This window comes from Salvelinus namaycush, chromosome 27 (assembly GCF_016432855.1).
Source record: "Salvelinus namaycush isolate Seneca chromosome 27, SaNama_1.0, whole genome shotgun sequence".
Classification (NCBI taxonomy): Eukaryota; Metazoa; Chordata; class Actinopteri; order Salmoniformes; family Salmonidae; genus Salvelinus; species Salvelinus namaycush.
Window position 1 is genome coordinate 1,307,310 of NC_052333.1, and position 11,754 is coordinate 1,319,063.

An 11,754-nucleotide genomic window follows, 5' to 3' on the forward strand; every position below is an offset into this window, starting at 1 on the left:
AAAAATCTCTGAAACTGGAAACACTTCTCTCCCTCACTAGCTTTAAGCACCAGCTGTCAGAGCAGCTCACAGATTACTGCACCCGTACATAGCCCATCTATAATTTAGCCCAAACAACTACCTCTTTCCCTACTGTATTTATTGATGTATTTATTTTGCTCCGTTGCACCCCATTATTTCTATCTCTACTTTGCACATTCGTCCACTGCAAATCAACCATTCCAGTGTTTTACTTGCTATATTGTATTTACTTCGCCACCATGGCCTTTTTTTTGCCTTTACCTCCCTTATCTCACCTCATTTACTCACATTGTATATAGACTTATTTTTCTACTGTATTATTGACTGTATGTTTGTTTTACTCCATGTGTAACTCTGTGTTGTTGTATGTGTCGAACTGCTTTGCTTTATCTTGGCCAGGTCGCAATTGTAAATGAGAACTTGTTCTCAACTTGCCTACCTGGTTAAATAAAGGTTAAATAAATAAAAATTATAAAAAATACAGGAGAGTACAGTATATAATGTCTGGATACAGTAGAGTACAGTTTATATATCCTGGATACAGGAGTACAGTATATATATATATATATATATTATGGATACAGTACAGTACAGTATGTATTCTCTGGATACAGTAGAGCACAGTATATATACATATATATTATGGTTACAGTAGAGTAAACATAGAGCATCTTAATTAACGGATTTCAACCTCAAATGAAATCCTTCACTTAATGACATCATTTAACATTAAAGGGGATGCTTCAACGTTAAAGGGATGCCCACTTCTTAATCCATCCTCGGGAAATAAAGAACTTTGCTGCCGTAGCAGAGGTCACTGTGTTGTCAGTCAGTTCCTCTTGTGACCACTAGAGAGAGATATATACTCAATGTGTCCCTGGTGTGCCCACTGTCAAAAACAACACTTCCTGTTTCCCCCTGAGTCACAGACAGTTCAGCCAATCAACAGCCAGGTAGAGGAGGCTGCTAGGCAACCGACTTGCATGTTGTGAATGTCGACTGACACGTAATCCCATCTGAAAAACAGTAGGATGGAGTAGAAAGAGAGAGAGAGGAAGAGAAGGAAAGTGAAAGAGATCGGGGAAGAGAGAGAAACAAAGAGAGAGAGAGAGACAGGAAGAGAGAGAGAAACAAAGAGAGAGAGAGAGAGAGACAGAAAGAGAGGGGAAGAGAACAGGTTGTGTGAGAGGAGTGGAGGAATAGGCCCCACAATGTATAATAACTTTAGAGGACAAAGCTTATTGGCACCACGCTGAACATTACTGGCCCAGCCCCTAATTCACCATGTTGGCCACAATACATGTTCACATATGGCATATCATTCCTGCACTCGATGACATACTCAGGTATTAATTTCCACTAATTGATGGTTGAATTTTCACTATCTTCTAATCAATACTTTACCCTATCACATATGATATATAATGATATACAGTTTCCACCTTCAATGTAGCCACCTTCAATGTTGCCACCTTCAATGTATCCACCTTCAATGTAGCCACCTTCAATGTATCCACCTTCAATGTAGCCACCTTCAATGTATCCACCTTCAATGTAGCCACCTTCAATGTATCCACCTTCAATGTAGCCACCTTTAATGTATCCACCTTCAATGTAGCCACCTTCAATGTATCCACCTACAATGTAGCCACCTTCAATGTATCCACCTTCAATGTATCCACTGTAACAGGGTTGGTTATGTTTCCAATGCCTCTAAAGAAAGGTGTATTTAATGTCCAAGCATTCTTATTGGTTGGTTCAACTCTGATGACAATAAGGAGTGTTGTGATTGGCCCCGCTTGCAGATCGGCGGGAGATCGCGAACGTCAGGTCTTCCCAGTATGAAAATGTGATGCAAGGGGTAGGTCACGTTCTGAATACTGTTTTCTATTTTACAATGTGTACAAGTTCTCGGTACGTTACTGGTTTATACATGTGTGGGTATATGGTACCTGTTACTCCCGGGTGGTGCAGTGGTCTAGGGCACTGCATCGCAGTGCTAGCTGCGCCACCAGAGTCTCTGGGTTCACGCCCAGGCTCTGTCGCAGCCGGCCGCCACCGGGAGGTCCGTGGGGCGACGCACAATTGGCATAGCGTCGTCTGGGTTAGGGGTTAGGGAGGGATTGGCCGGTAGGGATATCCTTGTCTCAGTATGTAAAAAATGTAATAAAATGTATGCACTCTACTGTAAGTCGCTCTGGATAAGAGCGTCTGCTAAATGACTAAAATGTAAAAAAAATGTTACGGTTTGAGGAGCTTTCTGGGATGTGCTCTGGCATATGATTGCTGTATATAAGTGTGTTAGCTAGCGTACACCGATGTAATGGTCACATAAACTCACTGCTAACATAGTTGTTTTCATGATACAGATTTTACCATCGACAGCCATCAATATCATCAAGCCCTGCATAACTAACGTGCTGTTTCCTATTTAACAACAGGTATTTACACATGTTATATTTTGTATTGTATTTTTGGTATTTTGTTAATGCCCAGTCTGAAAATGTGATGCAAGGGATTTTGCCATCGACAGCCATCAATATCGTTAAGCCCTGCACAACTAACGTGCTGTTTCCCATTTAACAACAGCAACATAAATAAATGATGCTCAACTGGGACCACTGGCTGATGTGATTTACTTGGACAAAACACAACGCAAGGAGAGTACGATTTACATCTGTTACACCACATGTGTCGAACTGCTTTGCTTTATCTTACCCAGGTCGCAGTTGCAAATGATAACTTGTTCTCAACTAGCCTACCTGGTTAAATAAAGGTGAAATAAAAATAATTTTAAAAAAAGTGTGTAGTTCCAGTAGTTAGCTACACCGCTACATGGTAAAACAGTAGTGTGTAGTTCCAGTAGTTAGCTACACCGCTACATGGTAAAACAGTAGTGTGTATTTCCAGTAGTTAGCTACACTGCTACATGGTAAAACAGTAGTTTGTAGTTCCAGTAGTTAGCTACACCGCTACATGGTACAACAGTAGTGTTTAGTTCCAGTAGTTAGCTACACCGCTACATGGTAAAACAGTAGTGTGTATTTCCAGTAGTTAGCTACACCGCTACATGGTAAAACAGTGGTGTGTAGTTCCAGTAGTTAGCTACACCGCTACATGGTAAAACAGTAGTGTTTAGTTCCTGTAGTTAGCTACACCGCTACATGGTAAAACATTAGTGTGTAGTTCCAGTAGTTAGCTACACCGCTACATGGTAAAACAGTAGTGTTTAGTTCCAATAGTTAGCTACACCGCTACATGGTAAAACAGTAGTGTGTAGTTCCAGTAGTTAGCTACACCGCTACATGGTAAAACATTAGTGTGTAGTTCCAGTAGTTAGCTACACGGCTACATGGAAAAACAGTAGTGTGTAGTTCCAGTAGTTAGCTACACCGCTACATGGTAAAACAGTGGTGTATCGTTCCAGTAGTTAACTACACCGCTACATGGTAAAACAGTAGTGTGTAGTTCCAGTAGTTAGCTACACCGCTACATGGTAAAACAGTAGTGTGTAGTTCCAGTAGTTAGCTACACCGCTACATGTTACAACAGTAGTGTGTAGTTCCTGTAGTTAGCTACACTGTTACATGTTAAAACAGTAGTGTGTAGTTCCTGTAGTTAGCTACACCGCTACATGGTAAAACAGTAGTGTGTAGTTCCAGTAGTTAGCTACAACGCTACATGGTAAAACAGTAGTGTGTAGTTCCAGTAGTTAGCTACACCGCTACATGGTAAACAGTATTGTGTAGTTCCAGTAGTTAGCTACACCGCTACATGGTAAAACAGTAGTGTGTAGTTCCAGTACTTAGCTACACAGCTACATGGTAAAACAGTAGTGTGTAGTTCCAGTAGTTAGCTACACCGCTACATGGTAAAACATTAGTGTGTAGTCCCAGTAGTTAGCTACACCGCTACATGGAAAAACAGTAGTGTGTAGTTCCAGTAGTTAGCTACACCGCTACATGGTAAAACAGTGGTGTATCGTTCCAGTAGTTAGCTACACCGCTACATGGTAAAACAGTAGTGTGTAGTTACAGTAGTTAGCTACACCGCTACATGGTAAAACAGTAGTGTGTAGTTCCAGTAGTTAGCTACCCTGCTACATGGTAAAACAGTAGTGTGTAGTTCCAGTAGTTAGCTACACTGCTACATGGTAAAACAGTAGTGTGTAGTTCCAGTAGTTAGCTACACCGCTACATGGTAAAACAGTGGTGTGTCGTTCCAGTAGTTAGCTACACCGCTACATGGTAAAAACAATTGGTAACACTTTACTTAACACCGAGCGCATACCACGTTATGACACGGTCATAACCACGTCCTCTTATGTCATAACAGTTGACATAACTTGTCATAACCTGTCATAATATGGTCATATGGCCAGTTTTCTCTGTTCTGTGAAGGGAGTAGTACACAGTGTTGTACGAGATCTTCAGTTTCTTGGCAATTTCTCGTATGTATTCGCCTTAATTTCTCAGAACAAGAATAGACTGACGAGTTTCAGAAGAAAGTGCTTTGTTTCTGGCCATTTTGAGCCTGTATTCGAACCCACAAATGCTGATGCTCCAGATACTCAGCTCTTCTAAAGAAAGCCAGTTTTATTGATTCTTTAAAAAACTTCTTAAGGCTAGGTGTTCCGCTAGCGGGACACCTGCCGACAACATCTTGTGAAATTGGAGGGCGCGGAATTCAAATAAACAATCGTAATTTTAAACATTCATGAACAGACAAGTGTCTTATATCATTTAAAAGCGTAACTTCTTGTTAATCTATCTGAGTTGTCAGATGTCAAAAAGGCTTTACGGCGAAAGAATACCATGCGATTGTCTGAGGAAGGCGCCCCACATCAACACATTTTTCAACCAGCACAGGCTTCACAAAATTGCAAGTAGCGATTAAATAAATCACTTACCTTTGAAGATCTTCCTCTGTTTGCAATTCCAAGGGTCCCAGCTACAAAATGAATGGTCGTTTTGTTCGATAACATCCTTCTTTATTTCCCAAAAAGTCTGTTTAGTTGGCGCCATCGATTTCAGTAATCCACTCGTTCAACATGCAGACAAAGGAGTCCAAAAAGCTACCGCTAAACTTCGTCCAAACAAGTCAAACAACATTTCTATTTAATCCTCACGTACTCTAAAATGTAAATAAACTATACTATTTCATACGGGAAGAAGTATGTTCAATAGGAAAGGAAAATTCGTAAGCACGTGCCTTCTCCCGGGCATGATGAAAAGACTGATTTGCTTCAGGTGGTCCCATAATAAAAACTCAAAATACTTGTTTGTTTTTCAAAAAACAAGCCTGAAACCTTCAATAAAGACTGTTGACATCTAGTGGAAGCCATAAGAATTGCAATTTGGGTGACGGAGATACATAGAAACAATAGGTTTCCATAATAAGAGCCTGTGACCTAAAAAAAAACATTCTGGATGGATTCTCCTCGGATTTTCACCTGCCATATCAGTTCTGTTATACTCACAGACATTTTTGTAACAGTTTGAGAAACTTCAGAGTGTTTTCTATCCAATGCTACCAACTATATGCATATCCTAGCTTCTGGACCTGTCACGTTCCTGACCTGTTGTCTGTTATTTTTGTATGTGTTTAGTTGGTCAGGGCGAGAGTTGGGGTGGGCATTCTATGTTTTGTGTTTCTATGTTTAGGTCGTTGGTAATTAGCCTTATATGGTTCTCAATCAGAGACAGGTGTTTGACGTTTTCCTCTGATTGGGAACCATATAAAGGTAGGGTGTTCACACTGTTTGTTTGTGGGTGGTTGTCTTCCGTGTCTGTATGTCTGTTCGTACCACACGGGACTGTAGCATTTTTGTTTGTAGTCTATACCTGTTCGTGCGTTCTTCGTGTTATTTGTAAGTTCTCTTGTTCAGGTCTGTCTTCGTTCGTTTTGTTATTTTGTAATTATTCCAAGTGTTGTTTCGTGTTCGTCTTCGTCGTTTAATAAATTCATTATGTTTTCTAAACCCGCTGCATGTTGGTCTGATCCCTACTCCTCCTCTTCGGACGAAGAGGAGGAGAACAAGCGTTACAGGACCTGAGTAAAAGGAAGTTTACTTTGGGCACAACAGTCATCCGAACTTCCGAATACTGTGTGCCTTTTACACACATTCTTGATTTCCCAATGACTGTCTGAAATCTGTTTAGTCAAACAATTCCGAAGATGATGCATGACACGTGTTCCCCCTGTTGTCATCCATAACATTGAATTATGTTTAGTCAAACCATACAAAGATTCACTGGTGGAAAAAGTACTCAATTATCATACTTGAGTAAAAGTAAAAATACCTTAGTATAAAATGACTCAAGGAAAAGTGAAAGTCACCCAGTAAAATACTACTTGAGTAAAAGTCTAGAAGTATTTTGGTTTTAAATATACAAAAGTAAACGGAATTTCAAAAAATGTACTTCGGCATCAACAGTAAAAGTAAAAGTATGAATAATTTCAAATTCCAGACGCCACCATTTCTTTCTTTTTTTTATTGACGGATAGCCAGGGGCACACTCCAACACTCAGACATAATTTACAAACAAAGCATTTGTGTTGTGAGTCCGGCAGATGAGAGACAGTAGGGATGACCAAGAATGTTCTCTTGATAAGTGTGTGAATTGGACCAATTCATTGTCAAAATGTAAGGTTCCATTTGGATGTCAGGGAAAATGTATAGAGTAAAAATAACATTATTTTCTTTTGGAATGTAGTGAAGTAAAAATTAAAGTTGACAAACGTTTGAATAGTAACATAAAGCACAGATATCCCCCAAAAACGACTTAAGTAGTACTTTAAAGTATTTTTACTTAAGTACTTTACACCGCCTCAAAGATTATATTTGACACACTTTCCAACCTTTGACAGATTTCTATATTTGTTTTGTTTCCCTGTTAACCTATTCTCACAACAATTACCAGGGACCATATTTACAAAGACTATTAGAGTAGGGTTGGTGATATCGGATCAGTTTAGCCTTTTAAATCCTAATAAATGAGTTGTACGGACAAGGGGACCCTCTGATTCTCGATCAACACTGCTATTCTGAGACACCTTGTAAATACACACCCAGTTTCATGGACTCAACCAGACAATCCTATGTTTGCTTCTGATGTTCCAGAGTAAATACAAGGAACTAACAAGTTGTGTTTGATACAGAAATCATTTTTAGTTCAACGTTCAGGTTTGAGATACAACATGACTCATTCATTAAACATTGAACTCTTTCAAGATATAGATACATTTCTACGTCCACACAATGTGATAGAATTGGAGAGTTACGTCCGTGTAACCAGTCTTACTAACTTCCAAGTGTTTATAAATACTATTTCAAATCGCTTGTGAGCGGTGGGCTGTTTGTTTAAATCCGCAAGGTTCAACATCGAGGCAAGGAAGCTCTATGTCAGCTGCAATATCACACTGGCTTTATCCCAAATGGCACCCTATTCCCAATATAGTGCAGTACTTTTGACTATAGCCCCCTACGGATAGTGTGCTAAATAAGGAATAATGTGTAGTGTAAAGGAATATAAAGCAAGAGAGACATGGTGGTTAGGTGGTAGTGTGGCACCATGCCAGAGATAAACCACTGCAGTGATGCAGAGACAGACAGTAGAGAAAGACATTTTGGGACAGACAGGGTTTCACATGTGCGTCAGAATCTCCCATGATCCTTTGGGAGGACTGAGCAGCCTGTGGGGGAACACAGGGAGGGGCTTCTGAATAAGGAATCAAGCCTCCCATTGGCCCGAAGGGCGGTGAGTGTGTTTTCATATGGGGAGTGCCCTGATAGATGCAGAGAGAGAAGGGAGAGAGTGAGAGAGCGAGACAGAGAGAGAGAGAGCGACAGGGAGAGAGAGAGAGAGCGAGAGAGAGAGAGAGAGAGAGAGAGAGAGAGAGAGAGAGAGAGAGAGAGAGAGAGAGAAAAGAGAGAGACAGACAGAGAGAGAGAGCGAGAGAGAGAGAGAGAAAGAGACAGCGAGAGAGAGAGCGAGAGAGGGAGAGCAGAGAGAGTGATTGAATGGGACAGATTGGGAGGTGTGAGAAAAAGCGAGTGAGTGAGGCAGAGAGAGAGAGACAGAGAGACAGAGAGAGAGAGACAGAGAAAGAGAGACAGAGGAACAGAGGACAGCAACATAGCAACAGTGGAGGGAGAGCAGGCTGAGCCACATAGAAAAACACCAATAAAAACACTATTCAACGCTACACTGGATTGGATCCACACTGGACAACCTATGTGTGTGTGTGTGTGAGCCAGCCTGGTTGTGACAGTGTGTGAGAGTGTCTGTGTGTGTGAATGTGTGAGAAACAGAGAGAGATTGTGTGTATGAGAGAGATAATCCGAAAGAACATGCGTGTGAGAGACAACCAGTGACTGTGTGTAAGGAAGGGGTTTGTTGTGTGTGTGTGTGTGTGTGTGTTATAGACTGTACTCGACTATGAGTTGTGCAATGCAATGCGGCATTACTTCTGAAGAGAGGAGAACCTGAAGATCGGACACTGCAGGGATACTTGTGCAGCTGCTCTTGTGTCAGACACACCACTGTAGCGGACAGCGTTAGAGCCCACGGCTGGAGAAGACAGGACAGGACCTTTTGCCTGGACAATACCATAGGGATTGTACCATTTTGGGAAGATCACAGAGGTGGAATAGACAATACTATACAGGTAGATTGTACCACTGGGACGACGGGGTGATTGTGTGTTTTCAGGATGAATCTGGACCCTGTTCAGGTGATGAAGGGGCAGTCTAACCCAAAGGACCCCACGGCTGCCCCTGTAACTGCCTCGTCAAATGGAGATGGCAAAGGAGTCTGGGTAGAGAAAGAGGAGTTTGACCAAGACCACCTGGGTCTCACCACAAAACCCCTACTGGTGAGTTCTATCTGTCAGTCAGTCAGTCAGTCAGTCAGTCAGTCAGTCAGTTAGTCAGTTAGTCAGTCAGTCAGTCAGTCAGTCAGTCAGTCAGTCAGTCAGTCTGTTTGTCTATCTGTCAGTCAGTCAGTCAGTCAGTCAGTCAGTCTGTTTGTCTATCTGTCAGTCAGTCAGTCAGTCAGTCAGTCAGTCAGTCAGTCAGTCAGTCAGTCAGTCTGTCAGTCAGTCAGTCTGTCAGTCAGTCAGTCAGTCAGTTAGTCAGTCAGTCAGTCAGTCTGTCAGTCAGTCAGTCAGTCAGTCAGTCAGTCTGTCAGTCTGTCAGTCAGTCAGTCAGTCAGTCAGTCAGTCTGTCACTCAGTCAGTCTGTTTTCCTTCTCTTATTGTTCTCTGCCTCTGTCCCAGTACTCTTCATTTTATCCATATGGTGCCATTGTCTGTCTGTCTGTCATATGGCCATGTGACAGTTTCAAATTTTAAAGTTTGGTGGTCAAGAAAAACTATAAACATCACTATTCATGCAGGTATATGGAAATGATCTCTTAGGGGAAATTATTGACATCTCTCCAATATTACAGGATGGTCTCTCTCTCTCGGTCTCTCGGTCTCTCTCTCTCTCCCCCCATCTCTCTCTCATTGCATTCTGGGACATGTATTGCATGCTGTGTTTCGAGCCAATATTGGAGCGAGTAGTTTAAACTCATCTGTGAGCTTTTTTATCCACATTTTTAGGCTATTTTATATTTGACTTACTTGAGTGTATCAACCGACGGCCTGTACAGCCTTCTTTATATTTAGCATTATGGCTACTGACGGCTATCCAATGGATATCAAATGGCCAACCATTGACTGTCCAATGCTACTTCTGTGAAATGTTCACTAACCGGAGGGACAGCGTGGAAGACCCGAGCGTATACGGAACAGGGGTATGTCTGTAAAAAGTGCCTTTGGTGTGACCGGATGATGGATAATGGCGGGCGGCTGCAGAAGGACGTTCCCGATGGCTATCCAATGAGCTGAAGGAGAGCAGAAGCTCACCAATTTAGCTGCAGCCCAGGCTTAACATATTTTGACGCGTAACATCTCTCTCGCCCAGCTTGTTGGAGAGTTGGGCGTAGTCGATCTGTCCCTTGGAGCAGGTGTCTTGTTCAACTCCACTTCACCACAGAGACTGGGCCACGGTAGTTAGGCTAAAGGACCCAAGGGAAAGGCAAACCTGGGTGGTCCTTTCCTGCCTTGGAGGATCCGCTCCGCCTGATAAACAGCTTTGCTGGAGGTGAACTGTCTGGTCCCAGGAGTCCTCTCTGATCCAGGAGACCCTGATGCCAGGCAAGTGGGGACCGCTCCACCTTCCGGACGTCTTGCGAGATCAGACCACTGAGCCAATGGAGGCACTAGTTGCCCCCCCCCCCCCCCGGCGCAATACCCCCTCTCTCCGAGGCACGCACCCTCCTTCAAGTCAACAGCGCTCTTCGCTACTCCGTGCACCCCCTTCAATGATTTGTTGGGGGGAGCTTGATGTGCCGCCGTAGAACTCTCAGAGCTCAGCCATCCCAGGGAGGATGCGACCTGGAAACTCACGACTTCCCATCCCATTATATCCTAAGTTTTGGTGCAAAGACATTCTGTCTGCTTTCCTGGTGCCAGAGTGCGTGACATCACTCGGAGGTTTATGGTCATTCTAGACCAAAACATGGAGCTCCAAATGACGGTTGTGCATGTTGGTACACATGACTCCAAGCTGTGTCAATGGGGTGAGTAGAGACGGGACTTCCAACACCTGAGAGACAGACTATTGGCTACGAGCAAGCGGATAGTTTTTTTTCTGTCCCTATCCCAACACACGGTCGTGAAAATCAAACGCTTCTCTTGGCTATTTGCACAGGACTTTAGGATTAAATCAGGACTGCTCTGAAAAAGCGTTGGATTTTTATTGACAATTTGGCCTCAGCCAAGTAGAGAGACTAAACAACCATATGGCATCAGCCAAGTAGAGAGACTAAACAACCATATGGCATCAGCCAAGTAGAGAGACTAAACAACCATATGGCATCAGCCAAGTAGACAGGAAATCACTATACTGAACAACAAGGAATAGGTACGGAGTCTGATTCATACACAATGTTTGGAGAAAGGGAGACTTGGCCTGAGATGAGTGACTGTGAGTGAGTGAAGCAAAGCTGTGTGTGTATCTGTCTGGGGAAATGAGAGCAGAGGAAGTTCAACTTGTTTTAATCCAATCGCTGCAGCAGGCTCAAACGATACCTCGCCTGTTTACAGGACACAGTGCTTCACACTGTTTCAGTGAAAGATACATCCACGCTGGATAATTTACAAAAAAAAATCGTATTCGAAAATACTCGGCTTCATAGTATTCACCATATCCGTTACGATACCTGTTTTGTCTAAATTCTGGAAATTGGTCAAATCTTTGAAACAAAACTCACGTTGCCCCAGCATTTGTTGTGTTTTTGGTAACCATTTTGCCTCAGCTGGCCAATTATTTGAACGAATGGTTTCTGAAATGACCTAAAGTTCAACTTGATGGAGTCCTTTATTCACCTCTGGGCTCCCGAGGGGCTAGAGGCATCTATACATACAGCCTGGTTCGATTCCAGGCTGTATCACAACCGGCCGTGATCGGGAGTCCCATAGGGCGGCGCACAATTGGCCCACAATTGGTTTAGGCCGTCATTGTAAATAAGAATTTGTTCTTTAACTGACTTGCCTAGTTAAATAAAGGTTAAATAAAAAAAAGTTTAAAAAGTACATTTGAACATTTGAACAAATAACAGGGAATGATGCACTTCTAGTCATTGACAATTTTTTTCATGTGAACCATTTCATGTCAATGATGCA